Source organism: Corvus cornix, chromosome 4 (assembly GCF_000738735.6).
Source record: "Corvus cornix cornix isolate S_Up_H32 chromosome 4, ASM73873v5, whole genome shotgun sequence".
Taxonomy (NCBI): domain Eukaryota; kingdom Metazoa; phylum Chordata; class Aves; order Passeriformes; family Corvidae; genus Corvus; species Corvus cornix.
Window position 1 is genome coordinate 22,679,164 of NC_046334.1, and position 21,960 is coordinate 22,701,123.

A 21,960-nucleotide genomic window follows, 5' to 3' on the forward strand; every position below is an offset into this window, starting at 1 on the left:
ACTTTAAATTTCATAGAGTAGACTTAAGAAACAAAATGTCAATATGGGGCTCAAACTGAGGTTATGACCTTTAGACACCCTGTGCATATTTTTTTTTCTCTTGCATGAATAAGTATTTAAGAAAGAGACAAAGTGTAAAAATGAGTAGGTACTTGGCTTCTCTTGCGGCAGCTCTTCCATAAAGAAGGCATACTTTGACTAAGGAGTGCTTAAAAACAAATTATCTGGCAAAGACCTTACAATGATCAAAAAGAAAATCAAACCAAAAAAAAAAAAAAAAAGTCAAAATTCAGGGTTAGGCTTGAACCAGATACTAGGGTTTATCATTTCTGGCTTATGTACTAACACAGTGATTCAGAAATTTTGTGCATCTTCAGAGGTTCTTCAGAGGTTTAGCTGTCTCAAACTGGACTGAATTGATGCACAGACTTTTAATTAATTCTTAGTGTTCAAGAATAATTTTGCAAAATCAGGTAATAACAATGGCTTTCCTCCCTCAGGATGTGCCTTGCAGCCTGCTAAGAGCTGGGATGAAAGCATTGGTGGTGGTATAAAGGACACAGGGCCCCCACAAACTATGTGAGCTGGTATGTCACTGCTATGAAAGGATCCAAAAACTGAAATTTTCAAAACTAGAAAGATCTTCATAAAGCAAAGCATGTGACAACTTCAAATCTTCTGATACAGATCCTTTAGCAGACTTCACTGATATACCAATACCTTACAACCTCAGCAATCATCTCTTCAGACATGAGTTACAAAATAAATGAGTATTTTTCATGAGGAACCTGTGTGAATAGATTGACATCTCTGGAAAGTATAGGTTTATCTTTTTCCAGTAAGAAAGTGAAATAAAATGAAAAATTCAAAGCCATAGGCTCTCTTGGGATCCAGTACAGTGTAGAACTCTTTCTGCACATTTTTTTTTTTTTATGAGCACTACCTTTTTTACTATACATAATGGACTATTTCCATTCAGATAAATTAGATAGATACACATGAGTGATAAATGAAACTGCCATTTGGGATGTGTGAAATGTTCATTATTAACTTCAAAGTCATGTTAATTAAGTTCATTTTTCCAAAAGAAATTAAATATTAAGTGTTTCATTAAAAAAAAAAGTTTTGCTACCAGAGATTTTAATTGTTATGGACCATGAATTTTTTTTTAATTTGTCAAATTTTGCTTTCTGAAGAGAATAGAAGGTAATGGGATTTGTTGGTATGACTTATTTCTTTGTCTAAATAACTGATGATAGCTCTAACTTGTGAGTTTTGTGGGGATTGTATTGTTTAAAACTGGAAAAACAACTTTAAATATGTTAATTTTTTAAATTTTAAAGATAAAAATATATTGAATTTTGGATGTCATGCTGTAAATAGAAGTGCTTTAAATTTTTCTTAGGCTTTCTATTTCATCATCAATACTTTCTTGGAAAGAAGGTTGTGTAGAAGAATCTGAAATATTTTTAAAATATTTTGCAAAAACTTGGTATTTAGAAAGAACATAATCATGTAGTGTGTTGAAAGCTCTTTATAAATTAATTCTGTGTGCTTTCTATAGTAGTGAGAACAAGTAACTGAATTTATATGTCTCTGAGATCATTAATACAGAAGTACTCAGTAGCTATGGGAACTTTGGCTTTCTCCCTAAGCCTGACTTAAGCACTCTATCCTGCATCATCAGCCCACAGAGGGGCTACTGCAGCTACAGACTCCCCTCCCCATTCCCCCAGATGACCAGCCTCTCTCACTGCAGCCTTTATGAATGAAGCAAATGTGTCTTTTCCTACACATTTGCAGCTCCCTACCTACTACTCACTATATCTTGAAGGCTCTTCTCCTCCCAGTTCTAGACCACTGGAGTTTATAATCCGTTCTAATAATGTCAAAATTAGAGCGATTGTGGTCAAGGATGCAGTTCACTTTTTAATATGGACATCTATCAGCTAGTATAGAAAAGTACACAAATTATTTTAAGAGATCAATCTGACTTCCAACTGCAGAAGGGAATCTAGGAAGAAAATGGGAAAAGCACGGGAAAATTAATTTGCTGTAAACCACCAGATACTGAAAAAACTACAGGCTACTAATTTGCTCTTTGAAAGTCACTGTGAGACAAAATAATAGACAGCTTAGAATAAGTTGTATCACAGCTTCCCACCTTTGCCATTTAAATTAAGTAATTTTATTTCACTGTCTCACAGCTATTTAAATCACAAACGGCAGAAGGAAACTTATCTGGAACAGAGGAGCGTAATAAGGAACTACCCAAAGTGGTGCTGTAGCAGCACTGTAGTCTGGAAAGTAAAGCAGTGTGTTTTCCCACCTGTGGAAGGGTTAGTTCAATTTTAGTAAATCATTTGGGAGATGGTTCCCTTTTGTGTAACACAGGGAAGGGAAGAAAAAAGGAGATACCAGGAACTGCTTTCAGTCAATCATTCAAGTGGTTCCTTTATTTTAAAACGTTCAGAATTTCACCTTCTTAAACTATACAATAACTGTAGCACTTAATTCCTGCAATCTTCCTAATTTTGCTCATATTAACTTTGTTCCATTACCTTGTTGTTTATGTTTCTTTTCACTTATTTATATTACTGTAATTTTGAATTTAATTTCATTTGGAGCAGGCTCTTGTAGAGCACTCTTCCTTAAATTGAAGTAATGGCCTTTCGTTAATTGTTACAGTCAGATCAGTGGGTTTAGATCTTATGTCTGTAAGGAATTTGCAAAAGATTAGTTTACCTATATGTTGAATATTAGCCTTGCTCAAGTTAACAATCATCACTCTTTTTCCCATGCAAGGAGTGCAGTCAATATATTGTTCTCAAAGCCAAGTTTTGTTTATATGGGAACTGCAGGCCTTTCTTTGTTCACTTATTGCCTTGAACATTTTGTTTTATATAAATCTGGTTTCTGAAGTTGGCATTGTAACAAAACAAGTATTTACTCAAGTGAGGATAGGAGTGACACAATTCACTGTGAAGATTATTCCAAACCATGAATAAAAACTTAAACTCACTTTGAATCACTAACAATTAATTCCATTATGTTACTGAAAATGCAAGTTAACAGTGTAGCTTGACCACTTATACTGTTTACTTTCCAAATATCCTAATCAGAGAAAATGTAAACATTTTCTTTTAATAATTTTTGCAAAAGGACATGTATTTAAAGCAAATATAGTTCCTAGTTGAGAACTTCTTAGTTAATAATATAAATAAAAATTTTGGAAAAACTATCAGTTTTTCTTCACTGAGGGTGCAGACCCAGTTACTCTTATCTCTAGACAAGACTGCTTTTATAGGTCAGTATTGAAGTGCAGTGGTGCAGCACAAGGCAGAGTTACCAACAGAATAATAATAGGTTTTTGTCTCTGGACTTTCATTAGAAAAAAAAGGATTCTTGAAGTCTCAGAATCAAATATAAAGGTAAATGGAGAAACAATGAATTAAAGCCAAATGTTTTCTAGTAAATATTTAGTATGAAAGGAATGAATTTTCCTAGGCTTTTCCTGTTTATGTCTTAAAACTGGAGACACTGGTTCAGCTAGATGTTTCAGTGTCTCATATGGTTATCACATAATTTCAGCTGAAGACCTGAACTTTCTTGGTTTAGTTTCTTCTTTTTATTATTTGCCTTTTTTAGGGGACAATTTTTTTTTTGTTTGTTTGTATATTCTGTTTGATTTTTCTGGTGCTTTTCAGTCATTAAACTCGTTTTTAGATAACATTAAAGCTAAGTTATGGTCATAATGATAGTACAATGATAAAATCCCCAGGCTATTGTTTCTGGTGATATTTGGATATTTGTACTTACCTTTGGTTCACTGCACTGTTTGAAAATGATTCATTATTGCTTCAGGCTACAGTTGGTGAAGTAAAACCTCTGAATTTAAAATTTCCATCCAAACCCTTTGGTGATCCACCAGTCTGTTAGCTGTCTTTGCCTAGAGATCACAAGTGTGAAGGAATGTAGCTGAAAGACATTTGGCCCCAATTTTAACAAATATGTGAAGCATCATAATTTCTTTTCCTCATGCAGTCTACGTTTAAATAAAATTTGGTGGTTCAGGAGACAAGAAAGAAAGTTACTTATAAATCCACTGGCAGTTCATATAACTTAACTAGTTCCAGGCAAGTGAAGTTGATTGATCACATAGATTTGTTGGTTGTCATGCAATTGCGTGTGTTGATCTTGCTTTGTCAAAGCTGGTGCATATTTTGACTTGGCAGTGAAGGGGTGAGTATTCAGCCTGTGTTCCTAATTATCGCAATTTATTACATAGGTGAAAGAAAAACATCTCAAGCAGCCTGTGGAATACATTCTCAGATAAATGAAAATGGATGGGCAAAGATGGAACAGTTTTGGCCAAGAGAAAGTTTCAGTTTTACTCCAGTAAAGCTTGTCTTCTATAGACAGAAATGTTTTTTTCAACTGTAGGTGAAAGGAGACATAGAAAAAGATAAATGAAATACTGGAAATATTTTGTGGAAACCAGATCTAGGATTTGGTTGAATCCAAGCTGTAACATGGATGTTCCTCTTCCTCATTTCACTCAGATAATAAACAAAAATTCTGCATTTCCCAGAGCAGAACTTAAATTAACTAGAGAATGATCAACAGCAGAAAACTCTTCTCTTTTGTACACCTGTTATTTTTACTGGAACCTGCTATTTGCAAAGCACAAGGCAAAGGGAATATAAAAAGTGAAAGAAATGAAAACATCATGACTAATAACTTCAAATACTAAAATGGACTATATTCAGGAAACAGGAGAGATTTCTGAGGCCTCATACTTCAAAGAGGTTGTCACTCTCAGGCAGATACTGGAACTGCTCCTCCAGGATGTCCTCTTATGGCTGAAATTGCTTAGTACTTCTGGGGTCTGGGGGTTTGCATGCTGGTGTGATTCAGGAAAAAACATTGCAGCTATGGTATGGCAGTTAACTATCAAAACTGAGTGAATATATAACACAAAATACAGAGAAAGATCTTTGATTTCAAATAGGAAGGGTAAAACTCAAAAAAGGCTTAAGGGGCTTGTAGTCACAGAGTCGAAAACACAGGCAATTATATAGTATAATTAAAAAGTGGCAAGTTCCAATTAGGTTACTCCAGAAATTTTCCATTTCTGAAGGCCCTGTGAGTAAATAGCTTCAGATTACTTAAGGCTTTGATTCCACCTTATTGAGAGAAGAGAATTTTATAGAGGATCTGGATGATTTGCCTAGAGAATCTAGAGGCAATTAATAAAAGATGAGACATCTAGCTGAAGATTTTTGTCTTAAACGTGCTATGATTAAAAGGAATAAATGAAATCTAGTGATGTGGTTCCTTTTACCTAAGCTTGTGCATGTGAAATTTGGGTACCTAGATCAGGCTTGTCATGTAAACCTCTGTAAGCACTTGTGAGAGCGAGGTCCAAGCAGAAGCAATCCATCCCATCTGAGTGAGATCGGTGACAGTAATTTTCCTCTGAAAGTGAAGTTTAGGCTTCTCCAATCTGGTACAGTTATCTTTTAATCAGCTGAATCACTCCTAAGTGACTATTTTGCAGGACTAAGCTGCTGACTATTTAAGAGGATTATAATGTATTTGTGGATAGTTCTCATTTAAGTGTTCTTATACTTGATTTTTCTGAAGTGATTTAGGATAAATTACTTCTGATGAATTGTAAAATATGCTGACAGGTTTACAAAGACTTGCATGTTGAAAATTGATATGTAATGCAGAACTTTACTACAAATGATTAAAAATTTGTCACTTTGAAAAATTAATAATAGTACTTTTTTTTGAAAATAGGGAAGTAATGAGAAGGGTGTAAGTAGATTAAAAAAAAACTCAACCCTTCACTTTTCCTCTAATGACTACACTAAAGAACATCTAAATACAGCAACGATCAGCGAATTTGGGTTGTGAATTCCTATACATATAAATTAGAAAGAGTTCTCAGTGCTTAGTGTTGTATCTTGCAACAAATTGTTGTAACTAAAGTGCCTGTTCATATTTCTAAAATTCTTACCTGCAATGTAAGCTGACCAAATCAATCAGTATGCTATGTAGTCAGTAAAATTCTGGGTTTGTAATTTATGTTTTCTGGTACCCAGGTTTGAGAGTGAAGGCAGTCGCAATCAACAAAATTAAATTAGTGTTATGTTCAATATTGAATGAGTGTTAATATCTTTTTTTCATTTATAAACTAATTTGCAGAAGTGTCACAGCTAGTATCCCAGAATATTAATTTGCCATAGACAAAGGTAGTTTAAATACTATCTTGTTTGAAAACAAATATATACAATAGGACCTTTTTATTTATTTTTTTTTAAATTTAGACGGGGGAAAACATCTTATACATGGCTCTGTTTTCTCTAGTTTTTATTTAAAAAAAAAAAGGATATATTCATGTGTTGTTTTCACTCAGTGTCACTATAGATGCACTTAATCAGCTTAGTCAAAATGCTTTAAGACAAAGGGGAGAAGAATACCATCATATTTTCATTGTATTCTTTAATATGCTACTTGAGACTAATGCCTGTTCATTTTTTCTAAGAAAATTGTGTTCTAACCTAAGTTTGTTTCACAGCATTTTGCACTAAAACAATGGGTAGAATTATTCTTTTCTTTTGAGGGGTGTGGGGGCAGGTTGCACAGAAAAAAAACCCAACAAACTAAAAAAGCAATGAAATTGGAACTCCCTATAGTAACAGCCACTGAGACCCTTCCCTTCTCCTGTCTAATGAATGGAAGAAATAGTAGCTTGAATTTATGTCCTTCTTAGCTGTGGCATTTTAAAGTTCTCACATGTTGAGACCTTTAGAAAGAAAAGAAAGCAATGCAGACATATATTTTAAATATTTAAAATGTAGAAATTGTTTCCTCTTTTCAAACTTCACTTTATTTTCTTGAACTTGCATTATTCCACCTTGCGCTTGGGGCAGAAACCACAGCTTATATCTCAACAGGCCTTAGGGTCATTCCCAAGACCTCAGTTTTGCTATGCATCATCATTTTATGGATGTCACAGAAACTTTGCCACTCACAAAGAATGAACACATTGAAATAGTAGGTAAAGGTGATTTAGTTGTTTGGGGTTTTTTTCAGTTTACTTTTAGATTGAAATGGATGACTTGTATTTCTTTTTGTGACAAGCTAGATGATATACTCTAATAGCTCTTTCTGAGAGCTGTGCTAGGCATGAATAGAATTAAATAAATCCAGGAACTGTAACGAAGCCTGATGGGAACAACATATTATTACATTACTAGTACACTGATTCTAGGCTTAGCCTTTGGCATATATTTGTCTGCTTTAAGAGACACTTTATTAGTTGCTTTTTCATGTCGTAGGAGTCAGTTTTGTTATTATGAAATAACACCAGTGTCCATAGGTATCTTATTAATTTTGTTATTTATTATCAGTTTTGACAAGAAGTCAATGAAAAATAGGTGGCTAAAGAATGCAAACAGTGAAGTAAGCTTTTTTCCTTCAACAAAAGTTCTTCATATTTGGATACTGTAAATTTTTTATGCATTTCATATCTTTAAGGAAGAACAAAACAAATACAGTATTTTTTAAGCCAACCATGAATTCAGAAGGCACTGAAATTAGGAAACACTAAAGTTGCTTATAGCAGGAAGATGGGAAAATGTTTTGAAATGGTATCAGATAAAAAAAAAAAGCATGGCCCAGAAATTTCATCATCAAAACTGGGTCAAAATAATTAAAAATTAATTTTAAGAATCTAATACAAAATAATGTTTGCATATATGTAGCATTGGTTTTGGCTGATCTATATGTAAATAGACCATATCTTTTTTGTGAAAATACTTAAAATCGAGAAGGGAAATCTGATGATACAGACCTAATTTGTGACGATATGTTGACGCTTATATGGATTTGAAAAATTAGAGGTAGGAGATAATCAGACTACTTGGGGTTTAGCTGATATATAGGGGTTGTTTGCTTGTAGGTAAGGTGGGGTTTTGTTATTGTGTGAAGAGCCTAAGAAATGTTAATGCCTAATCATCAAAAATGCAGTGTGGTGTAACAAGAAATACACTTCTTTAAAAAAAGAGTAAAAATTTGTAGTTTTACACATTCTACTGATTCAACAGTACATTAATATAATATTTGCTTCTTAAAGATTTGTTTGGGTAACATTGGAATTGGTGTAACATTACTCAGAACTTGGATTCTGCATCACTGACTACAGGAAATTCTTTCCTTCCCCAGAACTCTTATATTTTCAGCCAGGTCCCAGATGTAGAAAGAAAGAGAACCACTTAAATGAGTGAAAATGTGTTGTTTTCACTCAGTTTCACTATAGATGCACTTAATAAGTGCAATTAGTCAAAGTGCTTTAAGACAAGGGGGAGAAGAATACCATCACATTTTCATTGTATTCTTTAATGTGCTACTTGAGACTAATGCCTGTTCATTTTGTCTAAGAACCAAGTACATTTTGTACTCAAACCAAGTACCTCTGTTGTGGTTGTGGTGTTTTTTGGTTTGGGGGTTTTTTTTAAGTGCAACAGAAGATTTTTATTGTCTCAGTTGCCCAATGCTTTTACTCCCTAGCCACTTTTTCCTGCATTACAACTATGCTTCAATCCCTGTTGACCATTGTCCACAAATGTCTTCCCCTGCCATCATCCCAGGTCTTGTCACATGTCTGCTGTTGCATTTGCCTTTACTGTAAATTGATGCTGTGATATCTGTCTCCTTGTGTTAGATATGTGACAGATGCATAGGTTGCTCTTTGAAATTCTGCAATTTCAGAAATTATATATAAAATATATGAAGAAGGAAATCAAAAAGGGGCATTCTTCTTTTACTGAAGAGGAGGTGGCTCCATGTGGAGGTTGAAGTATTGGCACTGGTCAGGTGTTGCATCCTTAACTTCAGAGAATAATGCTGAAATAATTCTATCTTTTTTGTCTCTTGGTTCGCATTCTTTTAAGGACTGACTTCCTTGCATGTTTTCTTGTTACCACTTTTATATTATCTTTGTATCTGACCATTTCAAATCTGTTTGATATGTTCTTGTTCTCATTTATATCCTGTAAATCCACTTCCACACAGCTGTGAAGATTATATTCCTTTAATGACCAGTAACTAATCTCCTTGGGTTGTGCTTGTACCCTCAGAGAGCTCTGTTAGCATCCTGGGCTTCTATTATTAATGATTTCTGCTGAACTAGAATTACTCTTGTCATTCTGAAGACCCAGTAAATAGAATCCCATGTTTACCTTCACTAGGGTTAACACCATGTCCTTTTTATCCTTTTTTCACCTTTTGCTTCCCCTTCCCTCCCCTTTCCTTTCTGTCCCCCATCATCAAATATTATTGAATTTCGAAGTAATTCTGGCAATAAGAAATCATACTAGGGATCTCTCCAAAAAGGTTTTAGAACTAATACATTAGCAGAGTGTCACAGCAATGATATCCCCCACAAGAAGCTACTTGCTGGAACCCCAGAGCATTGCTGTCATGGAATAGAACCTGTGACATATGGACACACTGCTTCACTGAAATGCTAGGGGAATAAGACATCATTAGACAAAATAGGAATATGGTCTGTCGATGACTTAGAGGCTTTACTCTATTCTTTAGGATTTAATATATTCTTTATTCATTTCCACAGAAAAGCAATATAGAAACCTGATTATTAAAGCAATTATCTCCTTTATTACTTTGTTATAATTTACTGAACAGTTTTCAATAGCAGTTAATGAGAGAAGGCAATCAATAGCTCTCAGAAAACTTGAAATTTAGTTATACTAGGCTCCTTCTATAGTAATTTATTCTTGATATATGATAAAATCCATGACAAGCAGCAAAATGCATTTGCAGAATTGAATCCTCATATTAGCATAACTGTAACAATGACTGCAGAAGCATAGCCACAAAGTGTTAGCAATATCCCGGATTATTTTTCCCCTCTCCACTGAATATATGTGCTAAAGGTAGTTGCATTTTTATAGAGAAAAGTAATTGCTTACCCTTTGCTCTCTATGATATTCTGTATGAACACTAATCAGTCTCAGTGAAACTCACTCTGCTCTGTCTGATCTGAAGCAGAGAGAATGAAATACTCATTAGATGTGCATTATCTACATTGTTCCATACAATAACTGTTCAGAAGTAGGCAAAGAGGAAGCAATAGTGTTTTCCTACTATTTTTTACAGCTTAAAATAGCTTTAAAAGGTAATAGAAAAGATACTGTTTCCAAGAAAATTGGATTTTATCCACATTTCAATGCTGTACTGCTTGAGCTCCTGATCCTGATGACACTGCCATAATGTGGTTTTAAGAGTAGTTCCTTGCCATGATAAACATTGCAATGTAATATTAATAAACTATGCAAAAATTCTATTATTCTTCAAAACTGATCTAATAATATTCTTTAATTCATTAGGTTAGCTGCTACATGGATCAGCTACATAGTTGAGCAAATCAAAGACTAATAGCTGGAACAGATTTTCAGAGCCTCCTGTTTTCTTCTGGCCATCAACATAAATGCTTGTGTAATTTGACCTGTTGATAGTCCACAGGTGGATGTCACTGCCATGTTTAACAATCCACAGTGTGCTTTTTCCTTAGTGTATAGACCAGAGTTTGGGAAAACTGGCTGTGTTACTTTCCTTGGGCTGTGATGTGTCTGCTCCCAAGGCAGACCTCTGGGAGCTGACAGTTGCTTGGAGGTGTCTCCTGCTTCATCAGGACTGCTGTGGATACATTACTGGGACTATGGAGATTTTTTTTCCTTCTCTGGGAACCTTAGTCCAACATCTTCCAACTATTTTTCAGAAAATTGTCACTGACATGCAGGGGATGTGACGTGATCAGTTAACACTACGGGGCCATGTCACTCTACAGGACATTGTGATGTCAGCTACATTAAACTAGGGAAAAGTTTCCTTCAGATTTTACCCAGGACCAGTGTAAATACTTACAATTTTTTCCTGCCCTGGTGGTGATGGTGCAACAGACAGTTAATATGATGTATTTGAGCTTTATAGGTCCTGTTGACTCCAAGTGGAATATAATGTGAACTTAGCATCCTGAATATTAAGACTTCTCGTATATAGGAAGAATAAGGAAGTAACACATCCATGGGAAACTGTGACATCTTCACAAGCAGAAAAAGGAAAAAAAAAAACCAAAAATCTTCACATAAAAGATGTTCTTGGGGAGGATGAGACTATTGACAAATGACTGCATATACTTATGACACCAAGGAGAGTTAGTAGGATGATCTTTGGCATGAATAATAGCTCTGACATTGGAAAAGAAACATATTCATGTCATAGTGGACATGTTGATTTAATTACTTCTTTATAAGAAATCTATAGAAGTTATACCATGAAAAGTGTAGCAGGTGTGATAAATGGTCCTCTTTTGTACCTTTCATCTTTAATAATTTAAAGTTTGAAATTCTCAGTAAATTAAGTCAGTGATTACTAGAATATATTCTAGTTGAGTGAATTTAATTAACAGTTGTTATTGCAGTAATGTCAGAAGTCTGTGAAACACCGCTATAAGGAATTTGCATCAGTTGTCTGTTTTAATCACTCAGCAACAATATAGAAGCGGTTATGTTTCCAAAATCTCAGAAATGCTTAATCCTGGTTTTCAAGATGATTTATTAATGCCACAATTTGCTGATCTTGAAAGGCATGTTTCCACTGAGAAAAATAATTTTAAGAGGGACAATATCAGCTGTGGACAGCTAAACAAAATTGAAGGAGCAAAAAAAATGGTCCAAACCAGGTTCTTCCAATAAGTATAGAATTTCCCTAATGAGTATATGAACGCAGATTTAGTAAAATTGTAAAAATGGATGTCTGTGTTTTCTAAATCGTTCAAAACTTCCTTTCAGACAGTAGAAGGCCCCTGCCATAACCATTTAGCAGAGAAAGAGAACAAATGCGTCTGCCCTAATGCTGAACTGCCCAAAGCAATTGGGTTTTCCATACTGCCTATGAGAATCACAGCAGTAAGCAGAGAGGGTGTGTGTGCAGCAACAGGCTTTTTTGTCTGTGTGCTGCCTTACTGTGGATCAGTCTGACTCCACACCACCAGTGTTTCTCCTCTTGGCAGTGATGAAACCTCTAAGAGCAGATGGGTGACTCTGCACCCTGCTCCTGCTGTCCCTGAGACTTTACTCCTCTGTGTAGTGGAACTCCACCACTGTCTGAACACCTGTACCCAAATGCCTTCAGCTGCACACTTCTGCGGGCATGGCTGAAACAGTCAACAAACTTCACCCTTCCCATCATTTTAACAGAAAGGCTCTATATGTCTGTTATTTAAACCATTGCATTGGCATGTTTCTTAATGAAAGCAGCAATGGGATCATTTATTTATGTGCCATGCAGTTTTCTGAAGCATTCTTGATTGAAGAAGTACCTATTTAATGGTAATTTGGAGGGTTGGTTTAGAATACTTGTCTGTTTTGTCTATATTAAGAAAGTAGGTTTTTTGCCTGATAAAGGTTTGGTTTCCTCTAGAAAAATTTGAGAAAATTCCAGAATTATATATTTTGAATATTCTGTTGCATTGCATGTATATGTGCAGATTTGCCTCTCATCTCTGGGTAAGAGGGGAAAAAAATTTAAAAAGATAAGGTGAGGTTTTGCATGAAACTAAATTTTTTTGGTCATCTTTGCCTATTATATACCCCTGTAATTCAAGTAGAATAGGAGGAAACTATGTAACCATCCTGCTTATAGAAACAGAGAGAAAAAAACTCTTGACCTTTTATTTTCATAGATTACAGTGATTCCAATAACTAATTGAAACCCAGTAACCATGAAATAAATGTGCCCATCACACTGGAGCAGATGATACAGCCCTAGGTGTTGTGGTGTCTGAATTAGCTGTTTTAAGTTTTCAGCAAGTGAGATTTCTGTAAAATATAGTTCAGTTCTCTTAGTTAAGACATACCGCAAAACTTGGCCAAAATCTTCAGAACAAAGAAAAAAAAATATGTACTATTCTTATCAGAGAAAAAATAAAAGTAGTGACATAGAGATATCTTTTACCTATATCAAATAATATTTCCTCTGGGATATGCCATAACAGAAAGCTGGATACTGCCAGCTTTCAAACGTTGGACATGACCTCCTTTCTGAGTGCCAGGACTCTGCTCAAATGTTCCAAGCAGTCTTGGCTTCTCAGCACCCTGGAGAGGTAACACAGCCTCAGGCTTTCCCTGAAATCTCTCTCAAATCAGCTTTTACTGAGTATGCACAAGACAGATGCCAGGTTAAAAAACTTTCTGTGATTTCTCCCAAGTTCCAGTAGAACCATGTGAATGGTCTTCCCAAAGAACACTTTCAGGAAGCCTCCCCCTCAAAAAAACCAAACCAAAATAACAACAAAAAAACCCCACCCAAACAAACAAACAAAAAATACCAAAAAAAAACCAAACAAACAAAAAAAAAACCAAGACAAAGAAAACCCAACCAAAATAAAAAAAAACAAAGCTCAAATAAAATAGCCCAAAGCTTTCTGGGTAGATGATTAAATGTTACAACCATTTACCTATTATATTGAAATCATCCTCAGCACAAGGAATAAAGGGAGCTAGAAGAAGTGCTGAAAAGTTGTAGGAAAAGAATGTGTTTATTTGCACAGATGCATCTGCACATACCTTATTCCATGCGCTAATGTGGATGTATTTTGTTGTTGTGCTTATCTATCTTCCTTCCAGAATAAGTCCTTAGCTGTTTTTGTAGTTTAAGAACGGCCTGGAATGGGTGATTCTGCCTCAAGGTGCCCAAGGCAGAGCCCAAGCTCTCTTAGGAAGGCAGTGCAGCCGTAGGAGCTGGGTTGTGTGGGCTGGCGGGTGCTCCATGAGCTTGCAGTGTGTCAGGGTGTGGCCTGTGTGGGATACGCAGCAGGGGAGGGAGAGTGAAGGAGCCTTTCCCCCCACTCATTTTGTAAATACCTTTGTACCAGTGAGTGTGGTCATTGTCCCATTGCACTGCGATGGGATATTGCTGTGTTTGTGTTCCAGTTTCACCCGTGGTGAATACACGGGATCTGTGCTGAAACAAAGGAAAGGTACAGCTAGAGAGATATATAAGTGCATAGAGATGGCTAGATGAGTCACAAGTGAATTTTTCTGCTTTACATCCAGAAGAGCTTTCTGAGTAGCTGCATAAACCTGTTATAATTATAGCTCAGTTCGTGACAGGCTATACCTACTGTAACTTTCCATAATATAACCTAAAATTTCAGAATTACAGAAGATTACTCCTTTAAAAGTTTGAGGCCATTGATCTCATCTTTTGAGGAGAGAACTGTTTGCTGGAAACTCAGGTTGGAGAGTAATAAATCCTTCAGAAGACAGGAAATGCTTGGTGCTAGGAATAAAACTGAGAGTCTCATTTAGAGTAAGTAGCAATAGGGGTGTGCTTTCACCTGCCGGAAGATTAGGTCCTTTAAATCAACTTTCATTCTTAGGGGGTTTTTTGTGTTTGCTAAGAAGCAGAATTCATTCTAGACCATATGAAAACCTTTCCCGTTGTTTTGATGTAAAGCCTTTGGGAGCTTATAAATCACAAATAACTTTGCTGTTTCACTTCATAGCTCCCACTTTCACAATTCCATGTATTCAGTATGTCATTCAAGGTGGATTGAATTTCATCAATCTTCAAAATGTGCAATGGGATAAATTCCCCATGTTTAATTTTTCACTGTGCTCAAAACTTTAGTAAAAAAGAAGAAAAGCAAGCCCCAAAACCAGATGACTATTGGAGAATATAAAAAGAAATCTTTACTCATATTCAAAGGAAGAAAAATTTTAACTAGTAGCACAGCATCAATCACTCTTGTAATTCAACTCATTTTAAGAGGAGAAGACTTTAGTTTATTTAAAAAAAAAAAAGACAAAGGGCAAACAAATGCCAAATAACAAAGTATTTGTTGTGAAGCTTTTTGTATCTCTTTTTGGAAGGAAGATGTTTGAATTTTATTTTCTTTTGTTACTATAATAAAATTATTTTCTTTCATCATTTAAATACCCTTCACACTTAAGAGACAGACGTTATGATCAATGATATGATCATATGAACAAAATTATGAGTAAAATAATTAATTTAAAGCTGTTAAGAAGTTGAGTAAACAGTTAAGAAAAAGGACACTGATCTGTGTCACAGAAAATCCTTTCAAGTTTCCATAGAAATAGGTATTCCATTGTCTCTGAAGCTGGAAATAAATTATGTCTTTCAGAGCCTGTTTCTTAGTTCACTTTTGATAATAAAAGAACTATGTCTAATTATATTTAGATATTTTATCAAAATGTCCTGTGGCTTTCACCAGCTACCGTAATATTCGATCCTCTGTGTAACTTAGAGCTCATTTTATTCCTCATTATGTGACAGAGTAGTATTCATTTTGCCATTATCCTCACACTTTCTATACATACTGTGTATATAGTAGTCTAATTTACTGCTAGAAAATAACAGTTGTCTGTAGAGCTTTAATCTTACATATAAAACCAGAGTTGGCAATTTAGTTTTTCTACAAGTACATTCTTACTTATTCCTAACGTCCCTTTAATTATTATGTCAGGGAATGTGCCATGGATTTTTCAGGGAAAAAACCAACCAGCAATAGTAAAAATAAATTAAATAACCTCCCTGCAGTTCATTTCAATATGCTTATGTGCAAATAACTCCATAATAAGACTGTATTGTGGGGAAGAAGCAAAACAAAAAGGTTGCTATGGGCTTTTCAAAAGGCATATGGTTTTAAAATTCAATGTGTCAGCCAGGGAAAAATAAAATTTAAAAAAAAGTAATTAAGAAAAATACAGGGTAAAAGAGACCACACTTGCAACAGACAGGAATTTATTCTCAGCTGCCTTAGGACAAGTGGCTGATGTGACTACTTGCACAACTTCTGTAGGCCATCATTTCATCCCATGATCATGGTTTATACTGCTCTTGAGTAATTACTGTGTGCTGTAGCAAGCTTGCATTCAGCCAGGAGAAGGAAAAATGCAAAATTTGCCGTACTTGAGGAATAGCTAAGAAAATAATGTCTAGATTTTATTTTTTTTTTTTAACTTACAAACTTTCAGGCTCTGTCTCAAGCTCCAGACATTAAAACTTTAAAAAAAGCTTCTGCAAAATGTTTTCATAACACACTGCTACAGCTGTGTTACGGTTGTTGTCCTAAAGTTCCACTCTGTACTCCTGTTTGTGGCCTCCTTGTTTACTAAAAAAAGATATCTACTTAAAGACTATTGTTTCTCTTTGCACAAATAAGTGTAATAACTGTACAAAAGGGTGAATGCCAAGTCCTGCACTGTTACAAATGAAAAAAGTAGGATCTATCCTCCCTTCTCTTTTGCACACAGAGTTGTTGGTACCGGTTATTAAAGTTAGAATACCTATGTTATCTTGTGAAGAAAGCCACGCAACAAAGTGATTTTACTGTCTCTATAAAGTTCTGCAACAATTTATAGTGTTAATTTAGCTTTTCCATTTCTTTCTAACAAAAGTATAATCTCATAAATGACTATACTACTTAGCTATTTTGATGTTTTAGTGCTTCATCTAAAAATAATTAATGTACTTTGTAATTAGGATTTGTATTATTTAGAAACTGTCCAAAAATCTATTTACACTCTTTGTCATACACTCCATCATCAGTAATTATTATTTTATTCACACAGCCAAGATTTCAGATCCAATCCAGCAGCAGTTGGTGGTATAACCCATTTTCCCTATTAATCTCTATGACAGCAAACATTCTCATTAGGGCATCACATCATCCATTTGCTTTCTTACTCACCCGTACATATTAAAAATGATTGTAACAAGTGAGATCTCATTACAAGGATCAGAGCAAGTTTTAAACACAGATTAATGCCATCTAAACAAAAAACACAAAGCCAACCCCCTCCCCGCCCCTGAAACAAACTCCTCAAACTAAACATGTACAGATTCAGCTTCTGAAGTTTCGAGGGATGGGAAAGAGGGAATAGTAAGCACCGTTCTGCCACTCCAGTTTCCTGATGCTGGAGGAATAGAACGGGTGTAAAATGTGTTCTTTAAGTGCTCAGCTCTGCTTTTGAGTCATAGGAGCAAGCACACAGACAGGAATCCCACCTGCTAGTCCAGTTCTAGGACTGCTTTGTCACTGTAGCAGAGTATGGGATTACTTCCTTACAGATTTTATTTTTTACTTTGATGTTAGTGTATCAAAGAAATGCAACCTGTACACTGTATGGGATGGTTTGGGGTTTTATTAACTTGCTTTTGGTCAAGTACTTTATTAATTTATTTTTTGGTAATGCATTTAGTATGCATATTTTATGCATATAAAATTTATGAAAAAGTTCATCTTTTCCTGCGTGGAAAAACCTCCTCACATTTCATGTTTTCTGAAACTTGTGTGATAAGAAATTACTACTATAGCATTGCTGCGATTTATAGCAGGTTCTGGTCCGAATTCACTTTTAGTTTTGTAAAATTAATTGAATTTTTTTCCAGCTAGAGCTAAATACTTCTGGAGAGGTGACAAAGAAGCTAGCAATCTATGGTACAGATAAATAATTTTAATTATTATTCTATTTTCAATATACTGCTTTTCTTGCAATAACATCAGTTTGGCTTGTTTAGAAAGAAAAAAAAAGACAGTAAAGCCAAAACCAACTTATAATAACCAACAGAAAATAATTATCTTCTTGAATTTCTGTCTTCATTCTGGAAAAAAACCAGAAACAAAACAAAAAACCCAACCCCAACAAAAGCAAACTCCACACAAAATATTATATCAGCACATTTTTCTAAAATGTCAGGTCAGAAGATACTATTGGATTATTGAGTCTACGTCTGTGTATCAGAAACCATTGTCTGTTTTCCTGTAGCGTCAAATGTCTTATGAATATTTAAACAGAAACAGAGGATCATACAGCTCTCTGTAAATTACACTTTGCATCATAATTTCCATAAGGCTGCTCAAGACTTCAAAGGATGAATAATCCAATACTTTTCTAATAAATTGCTCTAATCATGAGCCAGCTTTGATTTCTGTGTTCTCACTGAACTAGAATTTTGAACTTAATTTCTTCATTTTGGGCATTTTTTAAGAGGGAAGATACCCTTGAGTCTGAAAATTAGCCTTCCCCTCAGAGAAAATCAGGGTTCAGTTTGAGACTTAAAAGTCCTACATTTCAATATTTAAGACGGTTTCAACTTTTTCCAGAAGTCTTCCTGATGAGCTGGGAATAAGATGTTGCCAGTAAAGCTCAGCTAGGGGTAACAGTAGTAAAGAACTTATTAGTGACCATCATGACACAGGTTGAAAATCTATTTAAAGTTACCTACTTGCAAGGAGGCAGCTGGTTAATCATGAAATCAACCTGGACACTGTCATAAATGAGTGCAACATGAAGGTGAGCTTTTGCCTTGAAAATGGGTTTTTTAAATGATTATGAAATACTTAGTCTTGTTACTCATACTTTGAAACTATATGCCTCTGAAACTGTGCATCTCCCAAGGGAAAGTTCCTGCTGTCACCACAGCTCTAAAAGCTGTGCTTTGCCTGGAAAGTGTTGCAGGCTAACAGAGCTTTGCTGGTCTCGAAGAGCCACAGGTGTCATCTTTTCTGCTTGTACTGACCATATTCATCACATTCTATGTACACTAGTACACAATAACTTCATCTGTGACAATGCTGAGTGGTAGTTCCCACCTCCTTTATTCTGCCAAGAAAGTTAGGTAGCATTTGTCCTGTAAATCATCTGGCCCACTTCTAATGTTGGCAATCTTCCTCAACCAGCAGGGAGCCTCTCACCTATTATCCCTTCAGTGTTATTTTTGAACTACAAAAAATATATTTATTAAGACCTTCTTTAATGACAACAGGATGACAATTCTATCTGCTTTTTGGATAAGCACTGACATTTTGGAGCCAGTAGTCACACAGCATACAGGTTTCAATTTTTCAGGAGAAAATGGTTTTTATGAGAATTAGGATTCTAGGGGTCTCCCTTTATGCAAGCTAAACTATCTGCTTTAGTACAAGCCAAAGCAGAAAGGTGCTGCAAAAGTGAGCTGGAGGACAAAGAAAGCAGAGAAAATGTACCCTCTGTCAGAGAGGGATAAACAGATCATATGCTCAGAGAAATTAGAAGTCAGGGAAGTGAGAGACCCTTCCACTCACCCCAATTTCAGAGAGCAGCTGAGTGCTGTGAGAGAATATTAAGCATAGTGCTGTGCAGCATAACCCAGGCCTCAGAAGTTACTCCTTGGCTAGGTGGCATTGCAAATATCAGAATTCATGCAATATAATTAAAAAAAAAAACAAATCAAAAGGAGAATTCAGAAAGATCTGCTTTACCAGGATAGATAAATGTATATGTTTTTGCTGTATGTAATCCTTAATATAGGCCAAAATACTGTCCTCAAAATGTCTTAAAAGTAAGTAAGTTTCATTTTTTTAAAGTTAAAAATAGTTTAGTGTTTTTACTAAAGTCAATGGAAAACTTCATTTTATTTTAGGAAGAGGAGGATTTCACTAACAATTATAGCTTTTAGTATGCTGGATCTCAATATGATATATGATAGAATCAGCCATCTTCAAAAATCCTCTTGTGTCTGGAAAATTAAAAATATAGATGAAATTGTTCAAAAATATATTAATACCTCATTACTTAAAATTAATCATTTTGTTTTCTGTATATAATCTTGCTCTAAGGTGTAAAAAACCCCCAAACCAATACCAACCTCACCTTCCCCTAAGAAACACCTAATATCATGTAAGAGCTTCATGGATGCTTTATTATGGAGTCATTTGGTTTCATTATGGAAACCATGTCTTTTTTTACTGATAATAAAAGGCTAAATAAAATTATTCTATAGGACTACCTGTAATTATAGTTGCTCAACTGTGGCTCAGATTCAAGGAATGGATTTATATTAATTAATAAATAAAAGTGACGTGAGACTGCCTAGTGCAAAAGATTCTTGTAAAATATAAAAGCACCATCCTAGGATTACATACATCTATTTAAAATAATATCCCTTAAGGAGGCAGGAAAGGATTTGTATAAACTATCACTGAATTTCAAAGATAAGTGAATGGCTATCTCCCTTGTAAACCTTTAGAAACACAGGCGTATAACCTCACTTCAGATAGAGAGAAACCTGGAGAGGTAATTAAATTTAGAAAGACGGTGGTCTCAGAATATATTTTTTTTCACTAAATGTACCTTTAAATTAACACTTGTTTTCAAGAAATTATGCTGAAATGATTTTTTTTTTTTTTTTTAAATAATGAATGCTTCCTATGGATTGTGATAATGAAGATTGTAAGTGATGTTGTTAAATTCAGCCTGTGTTCCAATGCCTGGTATGGATGGAACAAATATTTTCAAAGATTTCTCATTTTCCAGATCATTTAGTTACTCTTTGCAGGGTAAAAACTCATGAGGCTTCTTCGTAAAGGTCTCTGGTTTTTAATATACAAAAGCCTTTTTCTGTTCTGTACCTCAAGCTGCCTGCTTGTACCTATCTTAGGTACTCTAAGAGCTCCTAAAAATCCTTTTGGCTACTGAAATAAATCATGAGCTCTGAGAACAGTATTTGGAGTTACTGCCAACCCAGCATGTACTAACATCTGAAAAATTTTAATATTTTGAATTTTTCATGCTTTCAATGATGCACCTGAAAGAAAACACAAACATTTTAAACACTCAAATATTTTGCTTCAATACACCATAAGTCTTGGACATCTGTGAATACTTTTCTTTGTACATGATAGGTAGCACCTGTAAGTTTTTTGCACCCTTTTTTTAGCTGTATATAAAAAATATATGACATGAATTATTTTTAAAAATACAAAATGACTGTGTACCTATCATTAACATATGGACCAATAATTTATGTATAAGTGCACACATTCTCCTCTGTCCCCTCTCCACCCCACCCTCCAGTATGTTTCTATAGCTGTGCAACTTAACAGTTTTGTCAGGTTAATTTCATGTGTACAACTGCAGTGTGCATTTTAAGGTATCACAGAGACAAGTGACTTTAGATGAAGAGAAAAAATAGCCACTGCAACATGACACATCATGTTACTGCAATTACAGTTTCCAGTCCCCTTCCAGCTTGCATAGGAATAGCTCACTTATTTTACAACACTTTGTCTTACATGCTATAAACTCAGTCTCTGTGCTGTCATCTCAATTTTTTTCAGACCTGCAGAAGAGCAGGTGTCTTTATTCTTGTCTTTCCCCCACAGTATTATTACTGTGAAAAAAATCAGTATATTTATGCAGAGAAATACTATATATATTTATATAGAGTATACTTCATTAAGAAGTTCCCATTCTGGAGGTTAGTTTTTTTCTGTATGATTGACTTTACTAGGTAGAAGGTGCACACACTATCTAGTGAACATATTCTCTCTATAAGTGAGATAAAAATCACGATTTATAGGGGTTTCTTTAAACTATATAGTGTTGATTTCTTTCTTATTTATCTATTTACACTGTTTTCCACTGTATGGAAATCCAAGTACAAAGGCAAAATTGTTCTGGAACATACAAAGTTGAGAAGACACCCCAGGTTTTGGTTTAGCCCTCAGTCTGGATATCTGAGGCACCAGTAGGCTGGCACAGAACGTAGCACACACTGACTTTGTGGAGGAAAGCCACTGTGTGACTCTAGGAGCTGTTAAAACTGGCTACCTCAGGAAGACTATAAATCCAAGGCAAGCATGTAATTCTGGTTATACTCTCAGATTCCTGGAAGATTAGGATTTTTGTGTCTTTGGTAATCCTGGACTGCTTTCCTTTATGTCCGATCAAGTAAATACTCAAGATGAACTCTGAAACTCTGAAAATGGAGACCCTGAACATCTTTTTTTGATGTTGCTTTGCCATAAACTTGTTTGACTTGAATAGCTTGGCTAACAGTGATGCAGTCCACTAG